Raw genomic sequence first — 21624 nt, forward strand, 5'->3', positions numbered from 1 at the left:
CAGTCTGATTGGTAAGATGCAATCACATGAAAGACTTAAGCTAGGGGTGTCTGGGTGGCTCAGTGGGTTAAGCCTCTCCCTTTGGCTTAGGTCATGATCCCAGGGTCCTGGGATCAAGCCCCACATCAGGCTCAGTGGGGAGCCTGCTCCCCCCGCATCTCTCTGCCTACTTGTGATCTCTGTCTGTCAAATAAATAAATAAAATCTTTAAAAAGAAGGAAAGAAAGAAAGAAAGGCTTAAGCCAGTGCACTAGCTTGTATTTTTTGCCAGTCCAGCATTTTTTTTGCTTTTGGGAACTGCTCTTCTTATAACTAGTGGGGCTGTCAGTCACCCAGGTCCCTCTCCCTTACCACAGGGCTGGAGAGGGTCTCACTCTGAGGTTCTTCTCTGAGGAGTGCCTGTCTTCTGAGGTCTCGAATGCCATAGGCTTCTAATCATGCAATGCTGCCGGGAAAGGCTTTCCCATCCCAAGGGCACCATGTTTGAAGGCATCGAACTTGGGGAAGCAGAGCTGAAAGGTGATGAAAACAGGTTCCTGATGACTTTGGAACCTCCAGGTCTCCTGGCTGAAAGCCAGCTCGAATGCATCCCTTGACTATCCAGTTAGTCAAGCCAATAAATTTGTTCCTTTGCTTAAGCGAGTGGTAGGGTTGGTGCCGGGGGGAGATGACACCCATTGAGTTAGGTCCCCTTATTCTCCTGCCCCTGCTCCGCCCTGGGAAGATGGATATTCTCCAGTGAGAGCAGGTCCCATGCATTGTCCCCTGCTTTCTTTAAGAGGGAAGGCCACCAAAGGCAGAGGCATTTGCCAGGGTGGCATGGGGCCACGTTTGTAAGAACAGCGCCCGCAGGGGAAGGCCGGCTTTTAGCTGCATGGCCACAGCCCCTTATTATGAACTGTTGTTAGAAAGGCAAAGTCTGGGGCGCCTGGGTGGCTCAGTGGGTTGAAGCCTCTGCCTTTGGGTCGGGTCATGATCTCAGGGTCCTGGGATTGAGCCCCGCATTGGGGGGGGGGTCTCTGCTCCGCGGGGAGTCTGCTTCTCCTCTCTCTGCCAGCCTCTCTGCCTACTTGTGATCTCTGTCTGTCAAATAAACAAACAAAATCTTAAAAAAAAAAAAAAGCCTCAGTGTCCCTGAGGCTCTGCAGACTCCTGCTGTCTCCTAAGTAAAGCCTCTCTGCCGTGTAAGAGATACTTGGCTAAATCTCACCCTTATTATCCAGTATAATCGCAATTAAACTCCACCTCGTGGCAGTGACTAAGCTCAGCCCTGATGACTACAGTTCTTGCTGAGGGTAGATAGGACCTGTGTTGCTTGTTTACCTTCACAAATTCCTTCCCTGTTTTTACAGGCAGGGCTCATCGTCACTGGGGCGTGCAGACCATCCAAAGTAGCAGGACACATGGACCTCAGGTTTTGGGAGGGTGTGCATAATTTTGGAATTCTCTGAATTCAAAACTAGGTATGAAAATATTTAGAATGAAAAAAAGGGAATTTCAGGGAGCCTGGGTGGCTCAGTGGGTTAAGCCGCTGCCTTCGGCTCAGGTCATGATCTCAGGGTCCTGGGATCGAGTCCCGCATCGGGCTCTCTGCTCAGCAGGGAGCCTGCTTCCCTCTCTCTCTCTCTGCCTGCCTCTCTGTCTACTTGTGATCTCTCTCTGTCAAATAAATAAATAAAAATCTTTAAAAAAAAAAAAAAAAAGGGAATTTCAGCCAACAACCAGAGGCTTGGAGGTTTAGGTGCTTAATCTCTGAGAACGTTTTCACTCAGCTCACGAGAACTGCCTGCTTTGAAAGGTTTCCTGATCGTAGCCTGACTTCCCCATCCCACCTAGAATAAGCTACAGCCCACAGGTTATGGCAAGTGAGGGGCCCTGAGGCTTCGGGGCAAACTCACCTTTGAAGACAGACTAGCTTTTTTTTTTTTCTTTTCTTTTTTTTTTTTTCCCCCTTCTGTTTGATATCTCAGGTTTGAAAGAGCAACATGCTAGTCAGCCCATGTTTTTAAATCTTTATGTTTTAGAGAGGTACAAATTAAGTATTCAGGAACCGGTAGGAGAGAAGTGATTTTGCAGTGTGTGTTTGTGTATGTGTGTGTGTGTGTGTGTGTGTGAGAGAGAGAGAGAGAGAGAGAGAGAGAGAGAGATGGAGGGAGGGAGGGAGGGAGAGGGAGAGGGAGGGGTGGGGTGGGGGGAGGCTGTCAGAAGCCTTGGAGCCCGCCTGCTTCCTGAGTGAAGCTTTGCTCAGATGCTCACTGCCTGGGCCCCTTGAGTGTGGTTTTCCTCCCCGGCCAGCACCAAACCCCAGAATAGTGCGGCTGACTTGCTGATTGAGGTCAGCAGCTCCCCAGAGGCACGAGAAGCCAAAGCCTTTGCAGTAAGTACATAGTTGGTTATTATTTAAGATGGGGATGGAAAATCTTAGAAGAATAGCTCTCTCTGGGGGAAGAGTTTCTTCTGCTTTAGGTATAATGTCTAACATACCCAGCGAACCCTGATATGACTAAGGCCTGATTAATACATTTTTGTGTGTGTGATTCATGGACTAGATCATTGAATGCTACACATGCTTTTGGGGGGCTAAAAATGAATTTGAAACTCATCTTCTGATATCTTGAAAAAAATAGTCTTCTTTTCCCTGCCTGTTACTTTTTTCATCTTGCAAAGTAAGGATCGTTAATGCTGACTTTAATATATGGAGTCTGGGGGGAAAGAAATCCTCCCTGTGGGTACTAATTACTAGTGCTATGGAGATCTGTTTTCACAACCAAAGTGAATAGGGCTGCTTCTGTACATTTTTTTCAGCAAGTGTGGGACAGAGAACCACCCACTTGACTGGTTCTTAGGCCCCCAGAAAATTCTAGAGCCCTCTGCCCTTGAAGGTGAGCACTGTGGAGTGCGCCCTCCCATCTTGCAGAGGGCCTGATAATGTCCCAGAGCTTAATATCTGGGCCAAACATTGTGCTCATGAGGCCTAGATGGCAGAACTTCAAAGATGTGACAAAGATAGAGGCTTTTCTAGGAAGTTACTTATTATATGGTTTCTGTTTAGACAGTATTTTGCACTAACCCTCCCCCAGCCCCCATCCCCGTCCTCACCCCAGCCAGAGGCACAGGCTACTTTGAAATGTCTCTTCACCATTCTGTTTTTCTGGAAATGAAGTTTTTAGGTTTTTTTGGTTTTGGTTTTGTTTTTTCCTTTTTCCTCTAATGTCTTATTAGGATAAAATATTTAGCTCAGTAATGAAGGAAGTTGATGTTTTAAGTTTACTCAAACAATGTGATTTTCCCCACCTTGTTAGACTGCAAAGGGAAAAAAAAGACACACACATTCCCTGTTTCTGCTGCAGGATTCACTAATATGGTTCCATTTTGTTCCTTTACTACTGGGCTCCACAGACAACGTATCTTTACACGGTTCTAGGGGAGAGTAGATGTTTCACTTCCTTTAATCTTCCCTTTGCCAAGTGGGTTTACAAGTAATTGTTGTCTAAGCAGGAGAAACCCACAAAAGTAGGGAGAGCATGAAACTAACCATACTAAACTTTCAAGTGGAAACAGACACTATGTGTGAAGTAGCTTCCTCATTTCAGTCCCCCCGCCCCCCCCACGCAAACACGTTTACACTTTGTCATGTGACAAAAATAACATTTTTGTTAGGTGATAGGCACAGCACTCAAGTTATCTCATTTGATTCTCAAAACACTCCCGCAAAGTGGCTGTATTTATGGTCTTCACTTTATAGGCAAGGAAACTGAGGCATAGAAAGATTTTTATAACTCATTGGAGTGGTGCAGCTGGGATTGGGACTTGGGTCTTTCTAAATCCACAGTAAATTTAGAAATTAGAGAAAATAGTGACTCAATTCCACACCCTCAAACAACTTAAAATTTCTATTTTTTTTCTACTTGTACAACTGGATATTGTAGGGTTTGTTTTTTTTTAAATGTTATTAGCGTCATGATTATTTTTAATAGTGTATAATGTTCTAGTCAGTGATTGTTTCATAAATTACTTAATATTCCCTATTCTTGTAAATTGGGTTGTTTTCCTTTTTCTGCTGTTTGTTTTCTTACTATTATAAATGATACTTCAGGGGGCCCTGGCTGGCTCAGTCAGTAAAGCATGTGACTCTTGATCCTGGGGTTGTGAGTTCAAGCCTCACATTGAGTGCAGAGATTACTTAAAAATAAAATCTTTAAAAAAAAAAACAAAAAAAAAACTTCAGTAACTACATTGTCCATATGATTTCCCCCAGGTTTCTGGATCATTTCTGTAGAGTAGATTCTCAGACATGGGATTACTAGATAAAAGGGACATGAACATTTGTTTTAACAGTGCTGAATTACTCTCTATCAACACTCTGTATGAGGTCCCCCTTTGATTTCATCCATTTCACCAAGGACAATATCATTTTAAAAAATAGACAAAACAGGGGTGCCTGGGTGGCTCAGTGGGTTAAGCCTCTGCCTTTGGCCCAGGTCATGATCCCAGGGTTCTGGGATCGAGCTCCGCATTGGCACTCTGCTCAGCGGAGAGCCTGCTTCCCTCTCTCTCTGCTGCCTCTCTGCCTACTTGTGATCTTTGTCTGTCAATAAATAAATAAAAATCTTAAAAAAAAAATAGACAAAACAGAAGTCCTTTGTAATTTTGCATTTCTTTTAATATAATTAAGTTGAATGGTTTTTTTCATGTTTGTTTATAAGTTATATTTTCTCTTTTGCTCATCTGTTAGGATTTTAATGTTTTTTTTTTTTTTTTGCTAATTTATATATTTTTTTTTTGATAAAATTTATTTGGCATACTTTTTTCAGTTATTTTTCAGCCTAGTGGTCACCTTTTCAAAATGAATTTTTTAAAAATGCAGCCATTTAACATTTTCACATCGTCCAAATTTTCCATCCTTTTTTCCCCTTGATTCTTTTTACCTTAGAGACCTGTTATCCTCTTTTTTTTTTTTTTAAAGATTTTATTTATTTATTTGACAGGCAGAAATCACAAGTAGGCAGAGAGGCAGGCAGAGAGAGAGAGGAGGAAGCAGGCTCCCTGCCGAGCAGGGAGTCCGATGCAGGGCTCAATCCCAGGCTCTGGGATCATGACCTGAGCCGAAGGCAGAGGCTTTAACCCACTGAGCCACCCAGGCGCCCCCTGTTATCCTCTTTTAAGGGATTTTTTTTTTCCTTCTAGTTTGTATTTGGGTGGATGATGTGAAAAGTGGGCTCAAACTGACTTAAAATAATGCCAAACAGTTTTTCCAACATCATTTATGAGAAATCTTTGTGTTCTCTGCTTCCTCAGCTTTTCTGTTAAAAGATTTTTCTGTGTTATCTGTTTGATCTATAGCAGCTGTTTCTGTGCCATTATCTCATTGTATTAATTTTTTTAATTTTTAATTTTTTAAAAAGATTTTATTTATTTATCTGACAGAGAGAGAGATCACAAGTAGGCAGAGAGGCAGGCAGAGTGGGGGGGAGGGAAGCAGGCTCCCTGTTGAGCAGAGAGCCCGATGCGGGGCTTGATCCCAGGACCCTGAGACTATGACCTGAGCCAAAGGCAGAAACTTAATCCATCGAGCTTCCCGTTGCCCTACAATGTATTAATTTTTGTTGCTTTTGTGATATATAGAGAGGATGTTGTGTAGAGTCAACATGAAGTACTGACTATGAGTGTGGACTCAGGAGGGAGGCTGCTAAGTCCTAACTTATGTGTCCCTTGGTTTTATTATTTGTAAAATGGGGATAGTAATAGATAATGTCCACTACGTGGGTTGTTAGGGTGAGGAAACAAAAGCTAAATTAAAAAAAAAAAAAACAAAAAACAAACAAAAAAACAAAAAAACACTGGAAACAGTATTTGATTTATATACATATGTGTAGAGAATATTTGATGCATACATGTATGTATTTTATGCACACAAATGTATAGTATGTATTTTATATAATATGTATTAAGAAATATAGATCATATATTTTCTTACATAGAGTCAAATGTGTCCTTCTTTCCCAATTTGGGTTAAGACAAACTTTCACACAGTCTTGGGAGACAGAGAAAGAAAATTTGACTCTATATGTGTTAAGAAATTTGGTACATTGAAAGATAGGCAAGTAACAAAGATACACATGCAAAACACACACCACAGAGGATTACTACCCATTATAAATAAAGAATTCCCATGAGACAATTAGCAAAAGACAAATACATAAAGAAAAACCAGGCAAGGACAGTTTGTAAATAGGCAAGTTATATTTATTTTTATAAATAAGTAATTCGTAGGAGAAGAAATATAGCTGATCAATAAACATATCATGTTCAACGTCAGTAAGTACCATGGAAATGCAAATTCGAATACTAATGAAATATTTCCTTTGGAACAGATTGGCAAAAATTGAAAATAGGTTATCCAGTGTCAAAGAGAATATATGGAGATGGGCATTAGCAGTCACAAGTGTAAGGAACAAGAATTAGTAAAGCTTTTTGTATGGCAATTTTACAAAATCTACCAAAATGTAAAATAACCTTTAACGTATCTCAGAACAATTCTGTACATTTTCAAGTAAGCATATACAAGTGTGATCATATTTACACTTAAAATTTCATTATTTATATTAAGCAACCTGAACTCTCAGGGCACCTGGGTGCCTTGGTCAGTTACGAATCTGACTCTTGATTCGGCTCAGGTCATGATCTCAGGGTCGTTAGATCAAACTGATCATCGGGCTTGGCCCTGGGCCCGGAGCTTGCTTAAGATTCTCTCTCCCTCCCCTCTGCCCCCCCACCACTTGCATGTGTGCTCTTGTTCTCTCAAAAAATTAAGAAACTTAAACTGCCTATTTTTTAAATTTGTATGTATATAAAAATTCATCTTAAAAAAAGTAGTGGGTGTATAATATCAAGCTGTTTACTATGGGAAGTAGAATTAAGGGCAAGGTCTCTCACGTTTTGCTATATATATTTCTATGTTTGAATTTTTCTGTAAGTCTGTATTTGTGTAGTATTTGTGTAAGATAGATAGAAAGACAGGCATTGTTCCACACCCATAGGCAAGAAAATTTTAGGGAGCAGAACCCCAGGTGTAGAGGCCTACAACTGGGAAAGTACAAGACAAATTTTAGGAAGCATGAGCATTTGGGTGGCAGTGTTTTCACATTCTTTACAGGTTTTAACTTATGTTTTAGGAAAAGAAGCAAGGAACTTGTTGAGAAAACTCAACCTGAGAGGCTTCATTGCTGAGCGCTGACCTCTAAGCAGCTTCCCTCTCTGTTTTCCTGCAGTTTGCAGGGGGTCCACACTTGGGTGGCTCCTAGACCCCACCCCAGACACTGTGCCTCTCCCCTTCCTGTGTTCTTATTTATTCCTTATTTTATTTTATTTTTAAGGGTTTATCTATTTGGGGGAGCATGGGGGAAGGGGGGTACAGGGAAAGGGAGAGAGAAAATCCCCAGGAGACTCCCTGCCAAGCATGGAGCCCAACATGGGGCTCAGTCTCACCACCCTGAGATCACGACCTGAGCCGAAATCAAGAGTCGGACATTAAACTGACTGAGCCACCCAGCCGCCACCCTTTATCTGTATTTTCAAAAGGTCCATCTGACCTTCATAATCGCCATTCATCTTGTTACTCGCCCAGATGATACCTAGCGCCTAGTCCCAGCCAGGTGGTACACGAGTCCCTGCGGAGACAACGGTGAGCAGGAGAGGGAACGGGCCACCCCTGAGGGAGCAGCAAACCCACTAACCAATTACTCATCCCCAATCATGAGCGTTGCTAGGAAGCTACCAGGTAAGGAGAGTAATAGCCGAGAGCTCATTTAGAGGGGTGCTCAGGAGGGGGCAAGCCGAAGGAGGCTATTCTAAGAAAAGCACAGGTGGGGACTGCCCCCCTCCACCTCCCTCCCACATCCAGCCATTTGGAAGCCCATGCTGGTTTCATCACTCCAGCTCTCCCATTCTGTCCCCTTCTCTCCATTCCTCCTGCCGTTTCCTTTCTCCTTGTACTGGGACCACCATTCCTCAGACTGTAGTCCTCCAAATTCCATTTTCTCATCGTTTTTGCCATAGTCAACTGCCATGGCTTACTTATCAAATTTCCTAAAACTGACATCACTAACATATTTTAAAAAAAGGAAACTTGTTGACTCCCTTGAGTAAATGAGAAATCACGAAAACAAAATAAAGCCAACTCTACAAACTAAAACGAAAATTTACCGGTAATGAAGGCAGAACTCTGTCACCTGGTCCGTAAGGCCTACGAGGTCGCTTTGATCACAAAGGGATGCCGTTCATGGAGGGAGCGTGTATTAGGTTTAGATATTTAGCCAGTAGAAAAGGAAGGACTCTTGTCTATGATGACTTTGTTAGCCAGTAGATTTCAGGACAAGGGCGCTGCAAGAAACAGATGGGAGAAGGAGACTGGAGAGCAGTGATTGATTGTACACTCCCAAGAGTGAGGTGAGCTGGGGACACGTGACAGCCAGGGAGCCAGAGGGTCACCCTCCGAGACAGCCCTCGGAGGCACACCTGGAGCTGCGACAAGGGGCCACCTCCTAATGAGGAGAGCCTAACTCGTCTCACCGTGGGGAGAGTCAGCAGAGCGGCTGGGGAGGATTTTTGCAGGAGATAGAGGTCAAGATCCTAGGGGGATGGTCTGCGTTGTGAATAAAAGTCTTCATTGAGGGCGCCTGGGTGGCTCAGTGGGTTAAGCCGCTGCCTTCAGCTCAGGTCATGATCTCAGGGTCCTGGGATCAAGCCCCGCATCGGGCTCTCTGCTCAGCAGGGAGCCTGCTTCCTCCTCTCTCTCTGCCTGCCTCTCTGCCTGCTTGTGATCTCTCTCTGTCAAATAAATAAATAAAATCTTAAAAAAAAAAAAAAAAAGTCTTCATTGAGCCTGGGGGCTGGAGAACTGCTCGCTAGTGTACGCACTGCCAGGGGGGACCTGTCCTCGGGCTCACCAATGAGCTTAAGTAAAGGGTTTCGGGAGTCCTGGCTTCCCCAGTGCTACCTGGAGCCCTCGCTGCCTGGAAGGAGCCCGCCCACAGTGGGATGTGCTCAGCGGCTTGTGTGAATAGGTTTGGGCTGCTGAGCACCTGGGTGGGGATCTCCTTGGCCACCACCAGGCCCTCCTCAAGGCCCTGCTGTCCAGCCTGGTGTCTTGAGGCCCCTGCTTGCTCTCATCCCCTCGGGTCCCTCACACTTGCTCCCCACCTCCTGCCAGGGCATCTCTTTCCCTTGCCTGACTGTTCCTGCTGCCTGTGGATGTCCTCTGCCCCTTTGCCCCTAGTTAATGCCCCTTATCTTGGAGTCATCTTTTCCTCGTGGAGCCTTCTCAGGCTGTCCTCCGTGGCTTGGCCATAACCCCCTCTCACGATAAGCTCTGAGAGCACACTGTGACTCTCTACAGTAGCTTTCACAGTGGAGATCTTTTATTTTGGGAACCATATGGTCGTCCCCTGCTCTAGACCATGAACCTCCCAGTGAGCAGGAATTATGTCTGTGTTTGCTCATCCCAGTGTGGGGTGCCTCCCTAAGAGGCAGCAGGTGCTCCAAGAAGCTTTGTTGGAGGAACAAATGAATGAAACAGTCCCCAGCTGTTTGTGTGAACGAGTGAATTCACTAGTCCCTTGGGGCCTGACTTCGCTATTCCCAATGCAGTGACTGGCAGGGAATGAAGGGGAGTGGCAGGAGAGAAGGCTGGGGTAGTGGGGACGTGCAGGCAGGGGCTGTGGATTAGACTCCAAGGAATGTGGGGGCCCACTGGAGGACTTTAAGAAGACAAGTGATGGGACGCGGTCGCTGTTTTAAAAGGAGCACTATGGATAGGGGTGAGCAGAAAAGTCAGAAGAAGATCTGAGCGATTTGGGGTCTATCTTGACCATACAGCCAATGCATATGGCCATTGTAGTTGGCAGAATCCCCTTACTTGTTGCCCTGATCAGTGCCCTTTCCACAAAAGAGCCACAGTTCAGTCCCGAGTTTCATGTGTTAAAATACATATAGAACTTTAAAATTAACAAATGGTTGCTGTCCCCAAAAGCCACCACAGCGGCCCCGTGGCTCACGTGCTCCAGTTTGGGACACATAGCGGCCTCGGCTTCCAACCCCACAGGGACCGCCTTGGGAATGCGTGGTCCTGCCAGCCCGCTGTCTCCTTCAGGCACAGACCCCGTCACACACGGAAGAGGCACACTGGGCTACAGAGGAAAGGCTACACCCCTTAACCTGGCTTTTGGGACCTCCACAGTCTGCTGCCAACCCTATTTCCATGGCTGTTTTGCTCTACTTGCCACACTGCTTATCCCCTGCAGCCAAACCAAACCACTCCAGAACATTGACTCCCTGATAGTGTCCTCCTCCCTGCCTTTGGCTCTGTTTCTCACTGGAATGCCCTTTCTGCCACAGAGGGTCCCAGAGTCGGTGGCTTTAACACAGAGGTTAATTTCCTCATAGTTCTGGAGGCTAGAAGCCTGAGATATAGGTGGCGGCCATGTTGGTTCCTTCTGAGGCCTCCCTCCTTGGCTTGCGGATGGCCATGTTTGCCCTGTGTCCTCACGCGGTCTTCCCTCGGTGTGTGTCTGTATCCCAGTTTTCTCGTCTTGAAAGGACACCACTCTCTGGCTGGAGGGCTCACCCCAGTGACCTCCTTTTGCCTCAGTCACCACTTCACAGGTCCTGTCTCCAAATACAGTCAGTGTGAGGTCCTGGGGGGTGAGGACTTCAACATAGGATTGGGGGAGGCACATTTAGTTCCTAACAAGAGTCTGGCTCCAATACCACTTTGTCCTCAAGCATTCATAGCCCTTTCATTTCCTCTGTTCTCACACATCATAGCCCTTTGGTGGACTTCTAACACTCTGTCCTTTGGTATTCATTCATTCATTCATTCACTCACTCGAGCAGTCCGTCATTCACTAGAAACACCTGGAAACACTTCCTGAGCTCCTTCTGTGGGCCAGAGATCTGCTCGATGCTGGTGATCCAGAGCTGAAAACATGGTGCCCAGCCTGCATCCTTAGTGGACAGACAGACAATTACAGCAGCTGTGACAGTGTGACACAGTGTGACAGATGCTGAGGCTTAAGGAGGGGCATCCGACCCAGCGCTGGAGCCGAGCCAATGGAACTTACTAGGTCAGGGGACGCTTCCGCTGAGCCCAGCGTGGTGAATGGGAGTCAAGAGGCTGAGGAAGTGGGGTGAGTGTCGCACCCGGAAAGGACGGTATGTGGTAAGGCTGGGAGTTGCAGGGGGCCGCTGTACTTCCAAGGAACTGCAAGCCGTCCATTGTGGGAGCAGGTGTCTGCAGTGGGCGTGCAAGAGAGTGGGAGAGGTGGGGCCGGGGGTGGGCATGAGGGTGCAGGAAGCCTGGCATGTGGCACTGGGGCTCTCTCCTGAAAGGGGTGGCGGTGGGAGGGCTTAAGCAGGGGAGGGATTTGAGCAGGCTGTGGTTTAGAAAGCCTGCTAGCACCGTGGTGGCAGACGGGGCCTGACTCTAGGTAGGGAAACCAGGAGTAATTCTTCCGATCCCCATGAAGATGCAAAGTGTGGAACTAAGAGGCAGAGGAAGATCCGGGAGAGCTTTGGCAATCAGAGGGGCAGAACTTGGTGACTGACCAAGGACAGTGACAGGGCCGTCATTAGGTCCCTAGATTCTGAGTCTCGGCGAATGATCCCGTTTTGAATGTGCAATTTGATGACTTGGGCTAAATGAGCATACCCATGGGACTGCCACTATCAAGATATGGAGCCTTCCGATCACTCGCAAAGTTCCCTTTGTGGACCTTTACAGGAAGTCCGGGTCCCAGCCCCCCCACCCCCACCCCATGGCCCCCTGCAAATGCCAACCAACTTTCTATCACCCTACATTATTTTTCGGTGCTTCTAGCATTTCAGATCTGTGGAACCACACACTACGTAGTGCATGGTGTCCGGTTCTTTCACTCAAAACAATGCTTTTGAGATTCCTCCTCGTTGTTCTGTGTGTCTGTCATTCATTCCTTTTTATTGATAGGTATGGGGTGTATTAGTTTGATGATCTCTTCACACCTGTGTGTGGGTATGGCAGTGGTACCTCTATTTTTATGGGACCAGATTTTCAAGAGCTGCATCCACCTGTCAGTGAGTCTTTGGCCTTCTGACCGTTTAGGAAGGTTAAGTTCCAGACTTGACTGATCAGAGTCACACTGGGAGCTCATTAAAAATTGATAAGCAGGACTCAACTTTGGTGGGCTGAGTCAGGACCCCATGCATGGGTGCTTTTAACCAGCCTTGAAGGTAATTTTGATCAGCCTGTGACTATCGTGCAAACAGTCCCCATGGAGTTACAACCTCACCAGTCCTGTTGGCTCATCACTGAGAGGCCTGGGTATTATTCTGGATATTATCCTTCCTGGGTGCTGATCACATCAACTTTACCTGCCACAGGTCACCCTCACCATTGATTTTTTTCACTAATTCACCAAAAGGCATCAATCTAGACACCGTGCCTATTTGCAAAAGCGTTTCAAACTTGGCACTTAAATTAGTCGGAGATAAGTGATATTGACGCACACGATCATACAAAAACAGCATTGATAATGTAAGAGGCACACAGATAAAGTGCTTGGAATTTAGAGGCACATGAAATAATTTCCAGCTTTTTGTGTGTGTCAGGAGGCAGTTGTCAAATACGGTTACAGGAAAAGGTAACATCTGATCTGGGTCTTGAAGGATGGATAAGATTTGTGCCTAAGGGGGTTGAGGGTAGGAAAAACAGACCTGGCAGAGGGAACAGGAAGAAAACAAGAAGAAAGGCTGGGAGGTGGGCAAGGTGCATGCTGCTGGGGGCCTGGAAAGCCACCTTGACTGGAGCTTGGATAGCATAAGGTTGGCAAGGTAGGCGTGGCCCAGCACAAGGAGAGCCTTAGATTACATTCATTCATCCCACTTGAGCTTTAACAAATACACGTGTAGCCACTGCCACAATCAGGACTTACAACCCTTCTCTCATCCTCAAAATTTCCTTCTACTGCTTTATCGTCAGCCCCTCTGACGTGTGCTTTCTAATACACCGAACAATTAATTCTGATACTCTTTTCCTGGAGATAGCATCACATCGCTTAGGTCAAGACCTCAGTCCCAAAAGTCTGTCCCCACCCCTCCCTCACTCCCAGTTCAGGCCAATCACAAGTCCAGCTCGGAGGTTCCCACAACCCCCTCCTCAGGTTCAGTTAATTTGCTAGAGCGGCTCACAGAACTCAGAGAAACATTTATGGACTTTTACCAGTTCCTTATGAAAGGTGTAATAAAGGATCTAGATGAACAGCTCCCTGAAGAGGATATAGTGTGAGTTCTCAGGCCATGATAACCACTGCTCTGTTTTCTATCCCTGTAGGGATGCCTTTTCCAAAATGTCACATAAATGGAATCATACAGTAGTAACCTTTTAAGCTTGCCTTCTTTCACTTAGCATAATGAATTTATAATTCTTCCTTTTTTTTTTTCTTTGTGCATGTCATTCAGTACATGGACATACCACAGCTTATCCACTCACCACTGAAGCACAGGCAGGTTATTTCAAATTCTCACTATTATGAACCAGGCCGTTTTGAACATTCATATTACAAATGTTTGTGTGAACACAAGTCTTTACTTCTCTTAGATAAATGCTGAGGAGTGGGACCACTGAATTGTCTAAGTGCAGATTTAATTTTATAAGAAATGACTACACTGTTTTGCAAAGAATATGTACCATTTTGCATTTCTGCCAGCAATGAATGAGAGTTCCAGTTGCTCCAAATCCTAGCTAGCACTTGATACGGCTTTTATTTTATTTTATTTTTTATTTTCTAGCCATTCTTCTAGGTGTGTAGTAGTATCTCCTTGTGGTTTCAGTTTGCATTTACTTAATGACTAATGGTGTTGAGCATCTTTCATGTGCTCTTTTTCCATTCCGAAAATAGCTTCTTTGGTAAAATGTTGAAATCTTTGCCCATTTTTTTGTTGAGTTCTGTGTTTTGTTACTGTTGAGTTGGGCAAGTTTTTCATAAATTCAGGAATCAAGCCCTTCATTGTGTGTGTGTGTGTGTGTGTGTGTGTGTGTGTTCTGCAGATGCTTTTCTTCTAATCTGTGGCTTGTCTTTTCATTTTCTTGGTAATGTCTTTGGAAGAGCTGAAGTTTTAAATTGTGGTGAAGTCTAACTTATCAGGTTTTTCTTTTTAATTTATCTTATGGATCATGCTTTTAGTGTTGTATCTAGGAAATCTTTGCTGAACCCAAGATCACAAAGATTTTCTCTTTTCCTCTAGTACTTTTCTAGTTCTGCTTGGGTTTCATATTTAGGTCATGGTTCATCTTTAGCCAGCAGTTATCATGGGCCAGACCCTGGGCCCAGAGCCGGGGGATCACAGAGGCATAAGAATGAGTCTTTTGCTCGAGCGTCATCTAGGCTGGGGAGCTGGGCATGGGGGAGAAAGTCAACAGAATGTGAAGCTCACATAAGGGGCGCTGTGGACACTCACTGTGCTGGGGAAGCAGGACTATTCGCTGGACAAGGGGCCGGAAGCTGGGTTTTACAAGGACTGTCAGAGTTTGGCTGAGAGTGGGATCCGGGGCAGGCAGCCCGCTGGTCTGGGCGTGAAGTGGCCTTGGGGAGACCTGGAGAACATTAGCCATCGCCACGCTGGGTCTGAGCACTAGGCACCTGGAAGGAGTGGGCAGAGCACGAAGTGTGCCTTACTCTGAAACAGAGAAGACCGGGGGCGACGTTACCATTTGGCTCATGCTATGCTTTTTGAGGGACTGGGACCGTCTTTCTTCCCTGAACGTCACTCAGACACAACTGTAGCACAAAGCCCTTCCTTCAGGGGCAGCTGCGGTGGGTGACCTTCCCTAACTGTCTCCAGCTCTCACCCTAGGGACAGAGCCGGGGGCCTTGGCTGCGGTGATGCCCCGTGTAGATTTCCTCCTGGGAACCGCGCAAGGGACACGTAATGACAGGATGATCCCTGGAGCAGGCAGCAGCATGATCCCTCATATTCACGCCCATTGTACTTATTTCAAACACAATACCAGAAGCGTGTGGTGCTGGGGAAAAAGAGAGCATATTCCAGGCACTGAATAAATTAACCCTTCAAAGCACAGCGGTGGCTTTCATTAGCCAGCTGGCATTATGGGAAGATAGCTGAAGCCCGTGGGTTCGAAAAGAGTATTTCAGGAATGCGAAAGCAAGCAATCAGCTGCATTCAGTGATTTAACTTAATCCAGTAACAATAAGGAAATCCAGCGGAGTAACAGCCTCTCACAGCCTCTTCGAAGGGACAGACTCTGCCTGTTACTCAGAGGGGGTGTCCACCAGGACTCGGGGGCAACCGGGGTGACAGTGCAGGCAAGAGTTAGCTCCCTGCCCCTTCGGAACCTGTGCAAGCTCCAGAAAATTTCTGTCTTTCCTTCATTTCTTGCCGGTGGCCCCAGGAGGGCACCCAGACTTCTATGAGGTTCAGCTGCTGCCCAGCCTCTCTCTTCTCTCTCCTCCACCCCAGGGACAGAGCACTTTCCCCGGGATGCCGGCTGCCCGCAAGACCTCCCTTGCTGCCTGCCATGCTTATGGGTACCTTGCCAGGCTCCTGGGGCCACACCGTTACCCCTCTGCCGCTACCACTGGTCCCTGCCACCACCATGGGTTTTTTTGTTTTTTGTTTTTGGAGATTTTTTTTGTTTTTTGTTTGTTTGTTTGTTTGTTTGTTTTGTAGTTGGGAGGTGCCAGACAGCCAAGAATTTACTATGTCCCCCAAATACTCCATACAGTGGGAGACCTCAGAATTTCCTTGTTGCTTTAATGGTCCAATTCCTGCCTGTCTCCCTCATCCCTAGAGGGGTGTCAGGTATTGCCAGGGGGCCCTCCCTCACCGGCCTCCTGACAAGCCACCCCTGCTGGGCCCCAGCCTTCCGCGTGGTTGGGGTCCAGTGGAGACTTTGCTCTTCTGAACTCTGTAAGCTCTCATGACATAGGGCTACCTTCTCAGAATAAAGTCATCATCCTAGAAGATCCATTTCTACCTGTTGGGTGTCCTTTGTGGGTCTGTCAGCAGCCATGAAGACTCTGACCACGTCAGAGGAGAAGACCACCATCGTTGAGCAAGAAACCAGAGAGAAACCAGACCCAGTCCTATTTTCCCCCTCTATATATAGTCTTTACTTGGCCAAGTTGAAATTTACTTTGGTTTTTGGCTCAGTTGTCTCCTCGCCAAACACAAACACACGCGGCGGCTTGGGCCCTCGTCAGGACACTCCCCTCCCTTGGTCTTCTGAGGGCACCCCGTCTCTGACGGGAGATGCAGATGAGTGGAGAGAAATGAGGAGAGGCAAGCACACAACTTCCAAGGGGAAGAGAAATTCAGTGGTCACGATTAAAGCCCTGAAGGGGGAACGAACCCCTTGAGGAAGTCCTGTTGCCTCATTGATGGACCTCGCTGGCTGGAGAGCTTGCTCCCACCATGGGGGACGGTGATGTAGAGGAGGAACTACTACCCCCAGTGCTCTCGCCTCTGAATCAGAAGTGGGGTGTGGGTGGGGTGCCTCTACCACAACTCTTGGATGGGTAATTCACTTTCTTAGCAAGGGGACACATGAGACGACCCTCTGTGGTTTCTCTTGTTGAGTCGCATTTGTAATATATGTAGTGGCTTTGTGCCCTCCCCCCTCTGGCGTCATGGTAGGGCAGGTGCACTGAGGCGTGTTGGTGGAGGGCACAGGATTCTGCTGGGTGGGTGGGGCAGTGTGCCCTGAGGTCCTTGCATTGTTCCTAGAGGAAGTAGAACAGAATGAGTCAGAGCTGGCCTGCCTGTTGCCTTGGGAGCTCTGTCCCTGACATCACGGGGCCTCACCCCTTGTCCCACCTGCCTTAGGGGCCCCACTCAGGAACAAAGATACAAAAAGAGGTTGGATAAGAGATGAGATACCTAGACTTGATCCTTTAAATGATTGGGTCCCTAAGTCTGTGGTTACCTCCCGCTACCACTAGGCATCTAACATAATTTCATTTATTTTTATGTTTCAGTTAAGACATCTGAAATCTTAAACCATAAAAATGGAAAGGATTGTTTCTCTATTACTGTAAAACTAGGATGCATACCAAAAATTTTAAAAGGCTAACTTTCAGGAATAAGTCCAGGAAATGAGATGAAGGGATAGGTGATTTTAGAGATTTGGTATTGAATAATTTTAGGAATTATTTCTCCAGCATGTTCTAAGTGATTGAGGTGAATTTTTATAATGCTCATGCTTACACATCAACGTGAATAATATTTTCAAGGTAATAATGCTAGGAGGCATTATAGCCGTGTCAGTGGGGTTCTCAACCTGAAAGCAATTTTGGGATTGGATTTCTTTCCCACTGGTTTAAAAACTTGTGTATATGGAAAAAGAGCATCATTGCTTTATAATTCTGTCTTGTATTTGCCCATTAATTCAGCATGTACTCAGTGAATGATACCCATTTGCTAGGCCTTGTGCTGCCCAACGAGGGAAGGGCAAGGAGATGCCAGCACCCATTTCTTCAATGAAAGGCAGAAGCTAAGTATCCTTTAGTGAGTGTTTGTTGAGCACCAGCTACATGCCCCCCAGTGTAAAGGATGCAGACCCTGTGATGAACAAGGATGGTAAAGCCCTCTTGGCACTGAGCTTCCATAGTGGCAGAGGAAGGCAGATGATCAATGACCGTGATAGTCCTAGTTTGGTGAGGAAGGCTCGGAAGAAATGGTTGGGGTGGGGAGGGGTGTGGCATGTAGTGGGAGAGCTACTCAAGAGAATGGAAGGAAATCCTCCCAAGAGGCAGTGCTCTTGAGCACAGAACAACTGAGTGGGAGGGTGCCCACCATGTGAAGAGTTGGGAAAACCAGCCAAGTGGAGGGAGCAGAGTTCAGAGCTCTTTGTTGGGAACTCCCTGGTTATGTTCAAGGAGCTGGAAGCCATCTGTGGGTCGGAGCAGGGCAGAGCTTCGTGACTGAGGTGGGCCAGGCCTGGTGGCCAAGAGACTGGGTGGGGGGTGCTGTTGAAGCCCCCAGGTGAGAGACCAGGACGGCTCAGGTGGGAGCAGATCATGGACATGGTATAGAAGTGCCGAAAGGGAGCCGCAGAAATTTCTGGAAGTTTAGAAAGGGGATCGAACATTCATAGAGGGAGGTCTCGAGGTGAATGCCCCAAGATGAGAACCATGAGCCCTCTGGCCAGGTGGAGGAGATCAGGGTAAGTGGAAGGGGGGCTTGACCAAGCCCTGTTGGGTTGTCCCTTAAATTGGAAGAAGGAGGAGCCATGAACCCAGGCCTGGGTGCCCAGCCAGAAGTGGCATTGCCTGGGTCCACACTGGGGAAGTTAGCAGACTTCACGGCCTCACTCATCACCGACTGTACAGCATGGGTGACAACAGCTGCCACGGGGCCATCAGCACTAGAGAAAGTCAACTCTAGTGGTCGCTGAATGTCATGCCTGGCACATAGTCGGTGTTGATAAATGTTAGCTTAAAAATAAGTTAAGATGAAGGGTTTTGAGCAGGAAGTGATGATCCCAGCAGAACTTTGGGAAGTCTGTCAGGAATCCAGGGACGAGGAACTTTCCCTAGGGAAGTCTGCGTTGAAGAAAAAGGCAGGCTTCTCTCAGGAAATGGGGCAGGAGTCCCATCTCCCAGCCTGGGCAGCTGCCGGCTAGAGAAACACGAGCCCCAGGGAAGAGCCCACAATGTCACTGAGGTTTTGGGTCAGGGAGAGCAAGCCAAAGTTTGTGCTGATAATAAAAAGGGGAAGTCGGGGGGAAAGCCAGCTAGTCAGGGTCTATGCTGTAACACTGTGCTGCAGTTTGGCCACACTCTGGCAAAGGCAAGGAGGTTGCCCCCTGGGAAGGGCTCACAGGCCAGCCGCATAGCAGGTAAGTCAGCAGACAAGTCTCAGAGCCCTGGTGAGGCCCCCTGGACTGGGAGAAGTTTCTAGAGGGGAGATACTTGACCTCACTTCAGAAGGCAGCATTGAAGTTGGCTGGGCCAAGGGGGCACAACCTGAGCTTCCTCTGTTGGCCCCACAAATCTCATCTGGGTCTCTCTCCTCCAATGAGAGCAGAGAGCCGCAGACTGGAGAGAGCGCTAAAGGATGAACAGGAGGCACTTCTTCCCCCAGCCCCCTCCTCAACGAGTCTCCATGGCTTGGTTGCGTTTCTCTACTGAAGGCCACAGTTTCTGTCTTTCAGTCTCTCTGGGTCCCATCTACTTCCTCCCTTGAGCCCTGCAGGCCTCAAGGTGATAACGGTCCTAACCTCCTCGTGTTGCTCCACCAAAGCCTGCCCACACCCTTGAAAACAGTTCTTTTCTGAGCCCTCCTCAGCACCTCAGCTGGTGTCCCAGCCAGGGCCCAGAACCTGGGACCAAATAAATGACATGGCCCATGAAGCTTCTACCTAAAGGGATTGGAAAGTCTCCAGTTTCCTCCTACACTCTTGTTGTCTGTTTTCTTACCACATTAAAAAAAAAAAATGGTGGTAAATGGGGCGCCTGGGTGGCTCAGTGGGTTAAAGCCTCTGCCTTTGGCTCAGGTCATGATCCCAGGGTCCTGGGATTGAGCCCCAAATCAGGCTCTCTGCTTGGCAGGGAGCCTGGTTCCCCCTCTTTCTCTGCCTGCCTCTCTGCCTACTTGTGATCTCTGTCTGTCAAATAAATAAATAAAATCTTTAAAAATAAATAAATAAATAAAAATTTTAAAAATCGTGGTAAAACACACATAATATGAAATTTACCATTGCAACCATTTTTAAGCAGACAATTCCATGGCATTAAGTACACTTGTAATGGTGTGTGCACCGTTCCACCACAGATCTGTAGTCCCCTTATAAAACTGGAATTCTAGACCTATGAGACAGTAACCTCCGTGCCACCCTCCCCCCAGCCTCTGGCAGCCACCATTTTACTTTCTGTCTCAATAAACTTGACTATTTTATATAAGCGGAATCCCATGTATGGCATTTGTTTTTTTCTGGCTGGTTCATTTCACTTAGCATCACATCCTCAGGGTTCATCCGTGTCGTGGCATGTATCTCGTTTCCTTTCTTTTTAGGGCTGACTCCTGTCCCACTGGATGCATATGCCACATTTTGTTTATCCGTTCATCCATCAGTAGATGCTTGGGTTACTTCTGTCTTTGGCTGTGGTGATTAATGCTGCTAAGACCATAGTATCTTTTTGAGATTCTGCTTTCCGTTATTTGGGAATATATCTAGAAGTGGGCTTACCACCTGTGATAACCCTATTTTGAGGGGGGGGTTTGAGGAACTGCCATACTGTTTTCCAGAGTGTGTGCACCATTTTACATTCGCAGCAATAGTACACCAGCGTTCCAGTTTCTCCACATCCTCACCAACACTTGTCATTTTGTTATGGTTGTTGTTGTTGTGTAGAATAGCCATCCTGGTGGGTTGGATGTGCGTATCTCATTGTGGTTGTCATTTCCACTTCCCTAACGATTAGTCCTGTGGAGCCCCTTTTCATGTCCTTGCTGCCCATGTGTGTATCTTCTTTGGAGAAATGTCTATTCAAGTTCTTCATCTATTTCAAATCATGTTTGCTTTCGTTGAGTTGTTGGGAGTTCTTTATACATCCTGGGTATTAACCCTTTCTTCGTCTGCTCAGGCTGCCATAACCAAATACCAGAGACTCAGTGGCTTAAACAACAGATGTTTATTTCTCACAGTTCTGGGGGCTGGGAAGTCCAAGACCAGGGCGCTGGCTGATTGAGTTCTTTCTGAGGGCTCTTTCCGGGCTCATAGATGGCTGCCTTCTCACTTGGTCCTTGTAAGATCTCTCTTTGATTCCAAGCCCACCAAACGTGTCAAATTAGGATCCTGCCCTCATTTATGACCTCATTTAATTTTAATTTGTCTCCTAAAAGCCCTGTCTCCAAATACGATAACATTGGGGGGCTAGGGTTTCAGCATATGAATATGGGGGTGTGGGGGACATCGTTCAGTCCACAGCAGACCCCCTTTCAAGATAAATGATTTGCAGGTATCTTTTCCCATTCTGTGAAGTTTTGTTTTGTTTTGTTTTGTTTTGTTTTTTGCTCTGTTGATTGTGTCCTTTGATGCACAAAGGTTTTTAATTTTGACGTAGTCCGATTTATCTATTTTCTTCTTTGGTTGCCTGTGCTTTCGGTGTCATATCAAACAGCCCATTGTCAAATCCAACGTCACAAAGGTTTTCCCCTTTTTTTTCTTCTAAGCGTTTTACAACTTTAATGCTTACATTTAGGTCTTTGATCTGCTTTTGAGCTAACTTTTGTTTATGGCGCAAGCTAAGCCTCCAAATTCGTTCTTTTGAATGTGGATAGCCAGTTTTCCCAGCACCATTTGTTGAAAAGACTGCCTGCCCTTCCCTACTGAATGGTCCTGGCACTGCCTTACAGTTTTTATTCTTAGTTACCCTTCGATAGCTCTTTTAAAACTATTTCTACAGAAAGAGCTCTTGGAAGTATTTTATTTCCATCTCCTTTTTTCCTGCCTTGGCTCATGCACTTTAAATGCTTTGATGTGAAGCCACATTATAGGTAAGGAAATAACTACTAATTAGTGGCCATCCACTGCTTGGGATGTTGCCTTCTTGGTTCAGCTTTGGAGACAGC

At 46.5% G+C, this 21624-nt stretch overlaps 1 protein-coding gene across 3 annotated transcripts in view; it reads left to right on the forward strand.

The window, feature by feature from the left end:
- Positions 1-1379: 1379 nt before the first annotated feature.
- SPECC1 (sperm antigen with calponin homology and coiled-coil domains 1) overlaps positions 1380-21624 on the forward strand; it is a 226957-nt gene continuing 206712 nt past the window's right edge. Inside the window, exon 1 of one of the 3 annotated variants that reach the window (XM_047708244.1) lies at positions 1380-1463. The gene's annotated coding sequence lies outside the window, so the exon portion shown is untranslated. Of the gene's footprint in view, positions 1464-2225; positions 2378-21624 lie in introns of those variants that run through there. The other 2 variants (XM_047708243.1, XM_047708247.1) reach the window with 2 other exon arrangements.

The sequence above is a fragment of the Lutra lutra genome, chromosome 16 (genome assembly GCF_902655055.1).
Source record: "Lutra lutra chromosome 16, mLutLut1.2, whole genome shotgun sequence".
Lineage (NCBI taxonomy): Eukaryota > Metazoa > Chordata > Mammalia > Carnivora > Mustelidae > Lutra > Lutra lutra.